We start from the raw sequence: 12,369 nt of genomic DNA, 5'->3' as shown, positions 1-12,369 counted from the left end.
TCATTAGTGAGACGTGACACCACATCGACTGTGAGCTGTTTCAATAAAATGAAGGATGTGTTCAGTCTGAAACAACACACAGGGAGAGAGAGATGACCTGCATTGGGATGGAAAGGTGGGATTTAAACTTACGAGTGGACATTTGCCAAACGTCCCAAATGTCTTGATTTTTACTCACATTTTAAAAATAACACAACTTATACAACAGGTTTGTTTCAATCTCACTCCCTCTTGACTTTAGCCATTTGATTGTTTCACTCCCTTCTGTTTCTCTTCTTGTGCGCTGAGTTAAACCTCTAGTCAGTCATCAACAGGCTCTGCGGTCTGAGATGCCGATTCAACATGCCGAATCATCTGAAACAAAGTGGACAAAGGCCGACTAGTTCCAGCAGTGTGGGACACACTGCAAAAACTAGGGCGACAGGCACTTACCAACAACCCAACATTAACCAATGGCCGACCATCGTCCTTGTGTTTCAGGACCCTTGGATGAGAAGGTCAACACCACACTTATGTCTATCTGATAAGCAAGTAGCTACAGCCAGGAGGCAGTTAGCTTAGCTGAGCTTAGCATAAAGACTGAAAACCAGGGGGAAACAGCTTCCCTGACTCAGTTCAGTCTTTAAAAAAAATGTTGCCCCACAACATCCCAAAAATTCACTTATCGACATGTTAGGTCTTGTCTCTGTAATCTGTGCAAACACTGAGGTGTAAAAATCACATGACACATTCCCTCTCCCTCTCAAGCTGAGCCCAAGATGTCATCGCTACGATGATGCTGATCATCCCCACAATGATTTTGATCACCACGGCGACACTGATAAGGGGGTGGAATTATAGCTTGAGAGGAGAAAGCAGAAGAAAGAACAAAAGCTTAGATGTAAGATGTAATGACTGGGCTGCACTCCTAATAACTACTGCACTCACGCACCATCCTCTGTTCATCTGAGTGTCTGCCCAGTGCATTAGACTCTCATAAATCATCATGCTTCCTTCTCTTTAGAGCCAAGACCAATAACACACACACACACACACACACACACACACACACACACACACACACAGAGTAAGGACAGACGCTGCAGTGCAAGTAGCTAAGCTCATCTGGCTCAGCCCGTTTCCATGGAAACAAGCTACTCTCTCTGCAACGAGCCACCGACAACAAAAGAAAGAAATGGAGGGAAGAAAAAGGTGAGAAAGGTGGACAGGGAAATAAGAATAATTCTGTTGTCGCTTTCAATTTAGATCTTCCCAAAATGTAAATGTAGTGTTTTTAAAAAGTGAACTGTTAAAACACTGTGAGGAATTTCTCAATATTTCCCCTCATGTCCAGGTGGAGTTGCAGTGCAGCATCAGCATGAAGGGGACTTGCTTATTTTTCTGATTTTTATTTCCACTCCTCTTTCCCTCTCCCCCCTCTGTCCCTCACCCCTCCTCTTTCTCTCCCTTCATCACTGTTTGGGCTATTTCTCAACCTTTTAATTTTTCATCTCCTGCTATCCTTCCTTCCCTCTCATCCCTCTCCTCTCCCCTCGCTCCCTTCCTAAATCACTCGTCCCCCTCTCCCTGTCTCCTAACCCATTTTAACATCACTTTATCAGGGTGTAAAAAGTCCATGAACAGCTCTAAACTCCCTGATCAATAGGCCCGCCTGATAATGGAACCATTGATTCTGGCTGGAGTTGAACAGATGTCGGGACTATTGGATGGGGCTTTTAGCTGAGCGGCGCTCGGTTGCGGTGGTGGTGCAGGGGGGGGCTTTGATGGAAAAAGATAGAAATGAATTTGTGCTAGACTCTTGAGAGGGAGCTCATGATACCAGATATCACACCTTGTTTCATTTGCATGAGCGATTCCTGAGCTGTCAGCAAGAGGAAGAGATGCCTAATTTGCAAGACAATTAAAAAAGACTTGTGAGACTCACTTTTTCAGCCTGTGGAGAAAGTGATATTGGCAAGATGAGTGATGTATGAATACCTCCAAAAACATACTGTTACATCACTAATTAAGGTGGAGCCAGCAGAGGGACATTTTCAAATGCTACAGTGGAGTGTGATGGAGATTTTACATCTGTGTTTTCACCTGTATAATATTGTTTTGGAAATATTGAGATAATGACAGGGATCTTACGGATATGTTTTAAGTTATAGTTAGAATCATAGCCATGTTTTATGCCTCTGCGCACCAGTCAAGTTGAACTTACAGTTGACATCCATGTCTGGGAAATCATGTATGCTTCACAAACTTCATCCCGGCAGCACTTTTTCAACGTAGGCACCCAAGATTAGCATCACCGATTCAGTATCTGACCAAAAATCTCCCCTTCTGTTTCTTAGGTATGACACTGAGTTACAGGCCAGAAAGGTGTTTTTGCAGAACATTATAATGTCACAGTGAAGTTCACCTTTGACCTTTTCAATATAAAATGTCTTCACTTCATCATCATATCCTTTTTTGTGAAATTTTGTCATGATTGGCATATACGTATCAGTTATGGAGAAAAACACGTTTTCACACAGTGACCAGAGCCTGGTTCTCATGTTTCTGAGCCCGCAGGTCCAGTGACCTTGGACCACCAACATCTAATCAGTTCATTCTTAAGTCCAAGTGGACATTTGCGCCAAATTTGAGGAGACTCTTAAGGCCTTTTTAAGATATCCTGTTCTCAAAAATGAGACAGATGAAGTCACAGTGACCTTGACCTTTGACCTATGACCACCAAAATCTACAAAAGTCATCCTTGAATCCAAGTGGACACCAAATTTGAAGAGATTCCCGTGAGGTGTTCTTGAGGCGTTCTTGAGATATCGTGTTCACAATAATGGATAGACAGACTGCTAGGCAGCCAACCCGAAAACATAACGTCTCTGTCCGCAGCTATCTCTGGGGCGAAGGTATAAAAAGTATACTAATACAAATCTAGATGCTAGTAACTCTTCAAAACTTCCTCACAATCAGACATGGTCATAGCTGTCATCCCATTCTATTTTAATAAGCCTTTTCCCACAGCAGACATTTCGACTTGTCACTGCAGAAAAAGCACAGGTGTTAATGACATTACCGATGGTTCTGTTCTGCTCAGGTGTCCCGGTAAGTCATGACAGTGTGACAGTGAGCCAGCATGCACAGTACCAGGACTGCCAAAAGAGCTGCCTTGACTGTCAATCAGCTGTCTGAACCTGTCCTGACTCGCTCTGACTGTGACATTACAGAATTTACTGTAAAATACCAAATACCAGCATAAAGTGGCAATTAGATACACTTACAGCCTGAACCACAAAGTGCTGAGTCTGTCTAAACTTGTCTAAACTAATAACTATCGGTCTGAAATGTGTGTGAGTTGCCTTCAGAGACATATTGCATCAGCAGGCAAATCGCTGAATGAGATGTCAGTTTAACAGCTGAAACCATTGCCTGAAACAAGGATCATTTTTTGCTACATATCATGTGTTGCACTGTCTATTTCCCTCTCTATGGTCTCACAATATCAGGGCCAAACAAAAATGTTAAAGGGATAGTTCAACCCATAATCAAAAGAACAAATTTTAACTTCTTACCTGTAGTGTTATTTATAAATCTGGATATTTCTGACATCAGAATATTGGAAATATCGGCCTTTAGATGTCTTACTTGGACCTTGTTGTGAGCAGTTTCATGTAGGAACTATTTTCTTTCTACCTAATTACACCCGCCCACTGTAACTACACAGAAGTAAGCGTGCATTATGGACGAGAGCCTCGTGCTTGTGACAGTACATGATGTAAACATTATAATCGTCCTTCCTTGGCTGAGCTGTAAGGTTAGCTACCTCAGTACTGCAAGTAAAAACACGCTTCCTTCTGCGTTGTGATTCAGTTGGCATGGGGTAGTTTGATAAAAAGAAAATAGTTCCTACATGAAACTGGTAAGTGGGTCATGATATCTGGACAGAGAAATTGCTGTTGAGTTTTTCAAAAAAAATTTTTTTGGACGCTTTGAGCGCCACAAGCCGATTGCCATCTTGCTCTAGTTTATTGGAGAGAAGGCAGACATCTCTACAGGCGATATCTCCAACACTCTGCATCTCACCAAAACAAACTAGACTGATAAATAGCTCTACAGGTAAGAGGGAAATCATGTATCTTTGACTTGGGGCTGAACTAAGCCTTTAAAAATTTACTGAAACTAGTCATCCCTGTATGTCTGCTCCTCACGTGTCTGCTCTGTTTCTGGGAAGCTACTTTATTGTCTATAACCTTGCACATCAAATTATCTCTTTTACAGAAATGTGCTTGGTAATGTTTATTATTCATTATGTAAAAGTGCTCCCTCTCTCTCTGTCTCTCTCTCTCTCACACACACACACACACACACACACACACACACACACACACACACACACACACACGCACACACACACAGCGACCAGCCTGGTTCTCATGTTTCTGAGCCCGCAGGTCTATAGTTACACCGCAGATAAGATAACAGGTTGACTTCCATGTTATCTGATAACATATTTAACAGCCTCTGCCTGCGTCTCCTGCTCTTCCAACAGCAAAGGGTTTTGTCAGGTAACATTTCACTGAAATTGCTGATTCTAAGAAGGGGAAAAGCTGACTGGAGTGGGAGCTGGATATCGAGAAAATAGTGGAAATACTGTAGGATGAAAAAACCCCAGAAAGAGGTAGTTTAATTTTCAGAGAAATAACTGCATGCCATGCCCTCCTTTGCCTTGTTGATGAAGGTAAACTGATTGGGACAGAGAGGGAACGTGGAAGAGATGGTCGATGACAGAGAGATAAGATAGAGAGACGGATAACGATAGCAATGGTAGAGCGAGATAAATAAAGGGAGAGTGAAAGAGAGAGATGTTGTCATTTCTCCGTCATGGATGAGGAGGCACAGCAGTGTGAACTCTCCGCCTTCAAATCCAATCTGATCTGCAGCTCAACCAGCCATGACACTCGGGGACACAGAGCACGGCGGGATCAAACACACCGAGAGAACCGATGAAAGGAAAGGCAGGAAGAGGTGGGTGAAAAATGTTGATGCTATGGGCAGAGACGGACAGGAGACTGCTGAAACGTGATGAAACAAAACTATTGCTGAAACTCTGGATATGGAAATGATTGACCTCTGTGACGTCATGAGACTGCAGGCAGGGAGCAAATGAGGAAAAACACATTCAGAATACTGTTGAAAGTTAGTGAAAAGAAACGATAAAATGCAAAAATATTCAGCCTTCACAGCTGTAAATAGACACAAAGGTATGAAAACCGTGTCCTACCACCTCAACATGCACTAATCAACTGCCTAAAATACTCAAAAAAAGCTGGATAGAGATGTAACTGTCGTGGCGACAGACCAGAGTACAGTGCCTTCAGTTTTTACAGGGTGCTGATATGGTTTCTGAATGGAAATGGTTTTAACAGCCTAGACGGGTTATGGCCCGTCACACAGGTTAACTGACAATAGATGAGATTGTGCTCTGGGAGAGAGGAAGAAATCAGATTTGCTCTCAGTGTACAGACTCACCTGAAGCAAGCAGGCATGAAATCCTGAGAGCTGCACAGCTGAGAGGACAACAATTTAAGTGCATGTGTCCAACTGGTATTTTACTCTTTTTTATTTTCTCCACTCTTCACCTTTTCCAGTCAGACGTGTTTTATTTCCTTGTGAAGCACTCTGTGATGCTCAGTGATATAAATAAACTGTACTATTCTTAAAAATTCCTATTCATGGCCACTGCAGGGCTCAAACTTGTGACCCATGTTTCAAAATTAGAAAGTCAGAGGAGAGGATCAATACTGCTGTGTAGGTGATTAACTTAACTTAGCATAAAGACAGGAAGCAGGGGAAAAGAGCTTGCCTGTCTCCCTCCAAAGTTCGTAAATATGCCTAACAACACCACCAACTAATAAACACTTTGTATCTTATGCTTTTAATCTGTAAAAAAGGCTCATCACAAGTACTACTGGACCAATCAGACTAATATTTTGTGAGCACATTTATGACTATATGCTCAAGGACCTCTTGTGGTTGTGTTGATAATGTTAAAAAAACTCTATCTATCTATCTGCTGAATATTTCCATACCCTATATGTTTTGATCCACTAAAGTTAGGCATGTTACGAGATAAATTAGAACTAACCCGTTCTACTGTATGGGAGCTGGGAGGGACCATTCCATCGGGCATAGCTGCACAGTGTAAAGGCTGCAAACCAGTTTTGTTTTGTCCTCTGCACGGCATCACACCACAACTGGAGTATTTTGTGAGTGGAGCGTGCCTGATTTTTGACTTACAGATTTTGCTGATTTTATCATGTTTTTCTTGATATTTGCACATCTATCATAAGTAAGTGGGTTACAAGGTTAAATATTCTTTTTTTTGTCCATTTTAATTGTGTTTATTGTTGATGTCTAGTTATGTAGCGGCTCAATTAAGAAGTCAAGGCACATATTCTTCTGAACCTCTGTAAGCTTCTGAAATGCATCTGCAGGAACCACAAAAAATGTCTAGAGTGGCTGCTGTTAGTCTGGGTGGAGATCTGCCCACTACTGAATGAAATTTTCTAGTTGTCAGAGTAACATACCACATTTCCTGGTTACTTTAAAGATGATAATATCTCCTGTTTCATTTCACAGACAGCAGTGGAAACATACCAGTGTAACAACCATAGCAATTTTATGGTTGCACGACTTCGGTTCACTGCTACAGTAATTTCGGCCACAGCTTTGACAATACCGTGCATTTTCTGTGGATGTTTATGACAAAGTGATGTCTTTGATATGGAAACATGACATTTTTGGGGTACAAAATTACACCAATGTGAGAAACCTTAATTTTTCTTAAGAAAATAGCATTCAAGGTTACTGCTTCTATCATATTTCCAAAGTTGTGTTTGTGACACAAAGGAACCCAACAGACTGCTTTTTAAGTCACAAGGTTATTATCTGACTTTTTAAAAAAAATGTGGCGCTGAAATTCTACGGCTGATATTCTCCTCTGAGGGCAGAAATTAGATAAGATTGCCAGAATACTTGGTGAAAATGTGTGTTTAAGTGTGTGAACATAAAGACAGCGTGGGTTTCTGGAAAGGAAAGTGATTTATTTGAGGTGCAAAACAGAGGGAACCACTCTTGCAGGCGAGGGACCAGTCTCAGCCTGAAAGGACACTCTCGTCTTCAGATCATCACCATCACACACACTTGAACAAAGGGTCGACACAACACAGCACACAATGGGTTGCATAACCATGGTGTGTGTGTGTGGGGGGGTGCGGATGGATGTGAGATGAGAAAAGGAGAAAAGTGACAAGGTGACAATTTTCTGCTAAAATCCTGCTATTTACCAAGTAAAATCAATCCAATGATTTTCATATAACAATAATAACCAATGCTAGTAATGTTGCGAGCAAATTCTAACATCATATTTATTCTTAGTCACACTTGATAACAGCTTTTAGTGAATTCCAAGGATGCAAATGCAGCGTTAAGCAGCTCTCTCCACTTGTCTGCTGCGGAGGAAAGCAGCTCAGAGCACAACGGAGCAGAGCAGATAAGACGAAAGCAACACCAGTGTTTCCCAAATCCCCAGTCTGTTCAGCTCATTACTACGCGCTCACGCTGTTTTCACACTCTGCAGTGTGTCGCACACTTTAACACACATTTTGTGAAAACATTATAACACCCTGCTAGCGCTGAATTAGGAAATAAACAGCCCATTTACTGTCTGCGCTTTGAGCATAAAGCCTCTTTGTCTGCTGCGATGTTGCTGATAAGCCTGAGCTGAGAATCAGAAATGAAATAAATCTGACTCTTTGCCCTCCAGTTGTTCATTACGTACAACACCAGCATTGTGTGCGTTAGTCCATTTGCTAAGAATCAAGCTTCACATCACCTTAACCTTTCTGCAAATAATGCTGCTATGTTTGAGGTATTAAGGGGCGTGTGATCTTTACTGTTTTCATTCACTTTAAATGCATGATTTGAAAGTCTATTTGCATGCTTTTTTGAGTTGTGTAATCCATTACAGAGCAGAATACTGTATGTCAGCAGTATTTTATGTTACAATATTATTATGAGCTGTGCAACTTAAGTTACGCAACACTGATTAAAAAAAAAAAAGATGAATGTTCATGAATTAGACAAGTCAAGCAAATTACCAGAGTCTGCAGCTTATTGATTTTCATACTACAAATACAGACGTGAATGAAAAGCAATGGCTGCCTGAAGCAGAAGAAAAATACAACATGACTTCACAGGCCGGATAACAGGTAAACAGTAGACAGCGGCATCCCTTTGCTTTAAAAGCCAGATGTTAACAGGTGTTAACAGGTTTTTTGTGCAGTGGGAATTAGGCTTTAGTCTGTAGCTGCAAACTACCCCAAGTGTACTGAACTGCGCAAATGTCCTTTGTACTGCTTATGAATTTAACTTTCTATATGCAAGAGGAAGATTGTATATTTTCAAACATGGTACATGATGTCACTTAAATAAATTTTAATGACAACAATTATGGTACTCAGATAGGAAACTGTTTATGTGTGAAATTAGCTTTGGATGCGCAACGCAGGACCAGACGTAACTGTGCAAAAATGTATTTTGACTCCTTGTGTCTCTCCCTGTGAGGTGATTTTCACACTCTCACAGAAAACAAAAACTGTTGAGATGAAACCAAGGGAGGAAAATATGTGTCAATAGTGTGGACAAGCTTTCCAAAAGCATCATAACTGTCTCTGGCTCATTAACGCCAGAAGGAACTATAAGAGCTCAAATGAAGGCCAACAAGCTGTCCATTAAAGGTGAAAATATGATCTAAACTGCCATGTTTCTGCATGATCGCACTATTCAGAAAATGGCTTACGGAAAAATCACGAAAGAAACATCTGGAACACTGAAGCATTTTTTATCTGGATTTTTGGCATTTAGCTGACATCAGCTTGGACTTATAGTCAAATGCAAGACAAAGCCTTCTTTCTCTCCTGCACTCACAGTTACTGTGAGTATCTCTCTGTGTCCACATCACTGCAGGGAAGCTTGTGAGGGAAAGAGATGTACATGGAGAATGTTTTATTAAAACAGCTCGAGGAATTCACTTTGAAGCTGCTGAATGGGAATCTGAACAGCGTTGCGGTGAGGAAGATTAAACGAGTGACTTCATCAGGAGACGAGTAGGAGGAGGAGCAGATAGCTGACCTGAGAAATATTAATCTGTCCGTTCCTCTCCGGTGACTCAGGTTGTTGAGGAGATAAGGTCGCAACCCCGGCAGACTGAGACAGACAGAATGATACAAATGGCGTTATTTTTCTCCCAGCCAGGCAGCGTAGCAATGAAAACTACATCGTACGGAGATGCTCAGAATGACTCACAAGGAAAACCCCATCGTGTCAGTATTGATTAGGACCAGATTAGATCAATACAGTCTTGTACCCAGTTACAGTATTTCCAGTGTAATTTTATATTAGTGCTTGGAAGCTTTTATTGAGCTTCATATATTTTTCCTGTGTTGATACTCTACAAGAAAACATTAATCATTAACCCTTTGAAACCAGCAGAGAAATCACTTTTCTGATTTCTTTAAAAAAAAAAAAAACACGGGGAAAAAGGCAATGAGCAGCTTGATAAGAAATGTTCAAAATGCAAGCGATTCATAGATTTAGAAAATTCATTTTTTTAAAGCTAGGGAAAAAATATCTAGAATTATCATAAATGCATATTTAAAATTATGTTACAGAATTATTCTAGTTTTTGATCACTTTTTCTAAGTCTTGTTTAACTTGTTTTTTGTTTGTTTGTTTTTAATTAATTTTTATGTAATTTGCACTTATTTCTTGCTAGTTTTGAGTCATTTCTTCTTTTGTTGCTTCTTCCAATGTTTAAAAAAAAGCCACATTGCTCAGGTCTTAGGGGTTAATTGATTTCTCTGAATATCACTAAAACAACAAATACTTTGTAAACATATGTAAGACATGCCATGTTTAACATCATAGTCAATATATTTTTTGATACTGTCAGGCAAGATGCAACCAAATACTTTGAGTCTCTCTTTATTTAATAAATTAATCATATAATCCTTGTGAAATAAATTTAATAAGTGAAAAATAAATAAGTGAATAAATAAGCGAAATAAATTTCAAGTTAATTTTCTTAATGCACAAAAACAAGAGGGACAAACTGCTGCATAGAAGACAGGAAATCAATCTAAAGCTTATGACACAAATAAAGCAGTTACTTGGCTTCAATATCACCACCAGTATTTTCTATAGTTTCCTCAGGAAGAATAAGGGGAAAAAAACCTCAACGTCAATACATCTACCAAAAATTTACAAAAACTTGACCTTTTTTCAGCTTGTTGCAGTATCTTTAACTGAACTGAGTGCAAACTTTCGTCACCTGTCCTGAGATGGCTCTCCTGACAAAAACGGGTGTTAATCAATCTGCTGCAGGCTTAATGTAAAATTCGACACTTGCTGATATAAATGAGCGGACCCAACTGTGAATCGGCCGCAGTTTTCCGGTAAATCACCTGAAGCTAAACGGATATGCTGGAAGCAGACGCTCATTACACTTCTACAGCTACTATCCAGGGGCCTCATTACAGAGAAATACCCTAACAGCCTGTCCTATATGAACTTAAAGGGACAGTTCACCCCAAAGTCAAGAATACATATGTTTCCTCTTACCTTTAGTGCTGTTTATCAATCTATACTGCTGTGGTGTGAGTTGTGGAGTGTTTGAGATATATGCTGTAGAGATGTCTGCCTTCTCTACAATATTATATATTATTATTATTATGGAACTTGATGGCATTTGGCTTGAGGGGCACAAAGTGCGAAAAAATACATTTGGAAAACTCAGTAGCAACGTCTCTGTCCAGAGACCATGACCAAGTTACTCAAGATAATCCACAGACCTTGTTGGGTGCAGTTTTTTGGCAGGAACAATTTTATCTGTACCGAACTACACCCACCAACCGCATCACAGCGCAAAAGCATCCATGCAATTTAAAGTTTTGAACTGCCTTTCCGGCATTATATTTTATTGTTGACATTGTTCTCCATCTTTACTGTCACTGCCATACAGACCAAACAACAGTAATAATGACAATTTTAGGAGTTTTTATGCCTCGGCGCTGGCGATAGCTGTGACTAGAGGCATTGTGTTTTCAGGTTGTCCATCAGTCCATCCCATTCTCATGAACGCAATATCTCAGGAACGTCTCCAGGCAATTTCCTCAAATTTGGCACAAACCTCTACTTGGACTCAACAATAAACTAATGGTATTTTGGTAGCCATAGGTTATAGTCACTGTGACATTGTCTGTCTCATTCTCTCATTCTTGTGACCCGATATGTCAAGAACACCTTAAGGGGAAAAGTTTGGCACAAACATCCTCTTGGACTCAACAATGAACTGATTATAAAAGGTCAAGGTCACTGCGTCCTTGCACCCATCATATTCACATAAATGCAATATCTCACGAAGGCCTTTTAAGGGATTATCTCAAATTTGGCACAGACATCCACTTGGACTCAACAATGACTAGATAAGATAAAATGATGAAGTGATGACCTTTTATTTCCTAAAGGTCAACTTTACTGTGGCATTAAAATGTTCTGCAGGAACACTTTTTTTGTCCATTACTCAGCGGCATATCTCAGAAACAGAATCCAAGATATTTGGTCAGATATTGAATTTGTTTCACTAATCCTGGGTGCCCACCTTGTAACTTTGCTGATTGTATAGATCTTCTGTGTTGCCAAGGGGAAGTTGTTGGTGAAGCATCAATGTTTTCACAGACATGGAAGTAAACTATAAGTCCAAACCTGAGAAATCCCTCAGATAGGATTCCTATACTAATCCCCCCCCCCCCCTTTTTTTTTTCCAAAAATGTACTTAGTAAACATGTTTCTATCATAAAAAAAATTCTAAAAGCCATCCTAAACTGAGATAAAATGCCTGTAATGAGTCCCAAGCTATGCAAGTTTATTTCTGTTTTCTTATTCACTTTTATGTTATTTAAACACAATTATATAAAAGCTCGGCCCTGCACAATATGTGAAGCATCTCAAACATCTGAGGCTGGTATGTCTTTAAATCTGCCCGCTGTGTCTGTGGTTGTATTTTTAGTTGTGCAAATGAACGGTGACATGATGCAACACAACAGTGATTCAGCTCACATCCGTTTGTGTGTGTATCAGCGTAGCCAAGAGAGTGAATGGTCAATTAGCATTGCATTAGCATAGCATTAGCACAGCAACAAAGCACCGCAAGACTGATATGAGATGGAAATGACACTAAATCTGGAGAGGAGCTATACACTCTCTTTCTCTCTCTCTCACACACACACACACACACACACACACACACACACCAGCCAGTTTCTC

The 12,369-nt window shown here is 40.3% G+C and overlaps 1 protein-coding gene across 3 annotated transcripts in view; it reads right to left on the bottom strand.

The window, feature by feature from the left end:
* The window catches only part of mtcl2 (microtubule crosslinking factor 2), a 122,935-nt gene that overhangs the window by 42,930 nt on the left and 67,636 nt on the right, over positions 1-12,369 (bottom strand). The gene's annotated exons all lie outside the window — the stretch shown is intronic.

Source organism: Plectropomus leopardus, chromosome 9, assembly GCF_026936395.1.
Source record: "Plectropomus leopardus strain MGB_pleo_1.0 chromosome 9, ASM2693639v1, whole genome shotgun sequence".
NCBI lineage: Eukaryota > Metazoa > Chordata > Actinopteri > Perciformes > Serranidae > Plectropomus > Plectropomus leopardus.
Note: the sequence above shows the minus strand (reverse complement) of the source record. Positions and strands in the feature narration are given on the sequence as shown.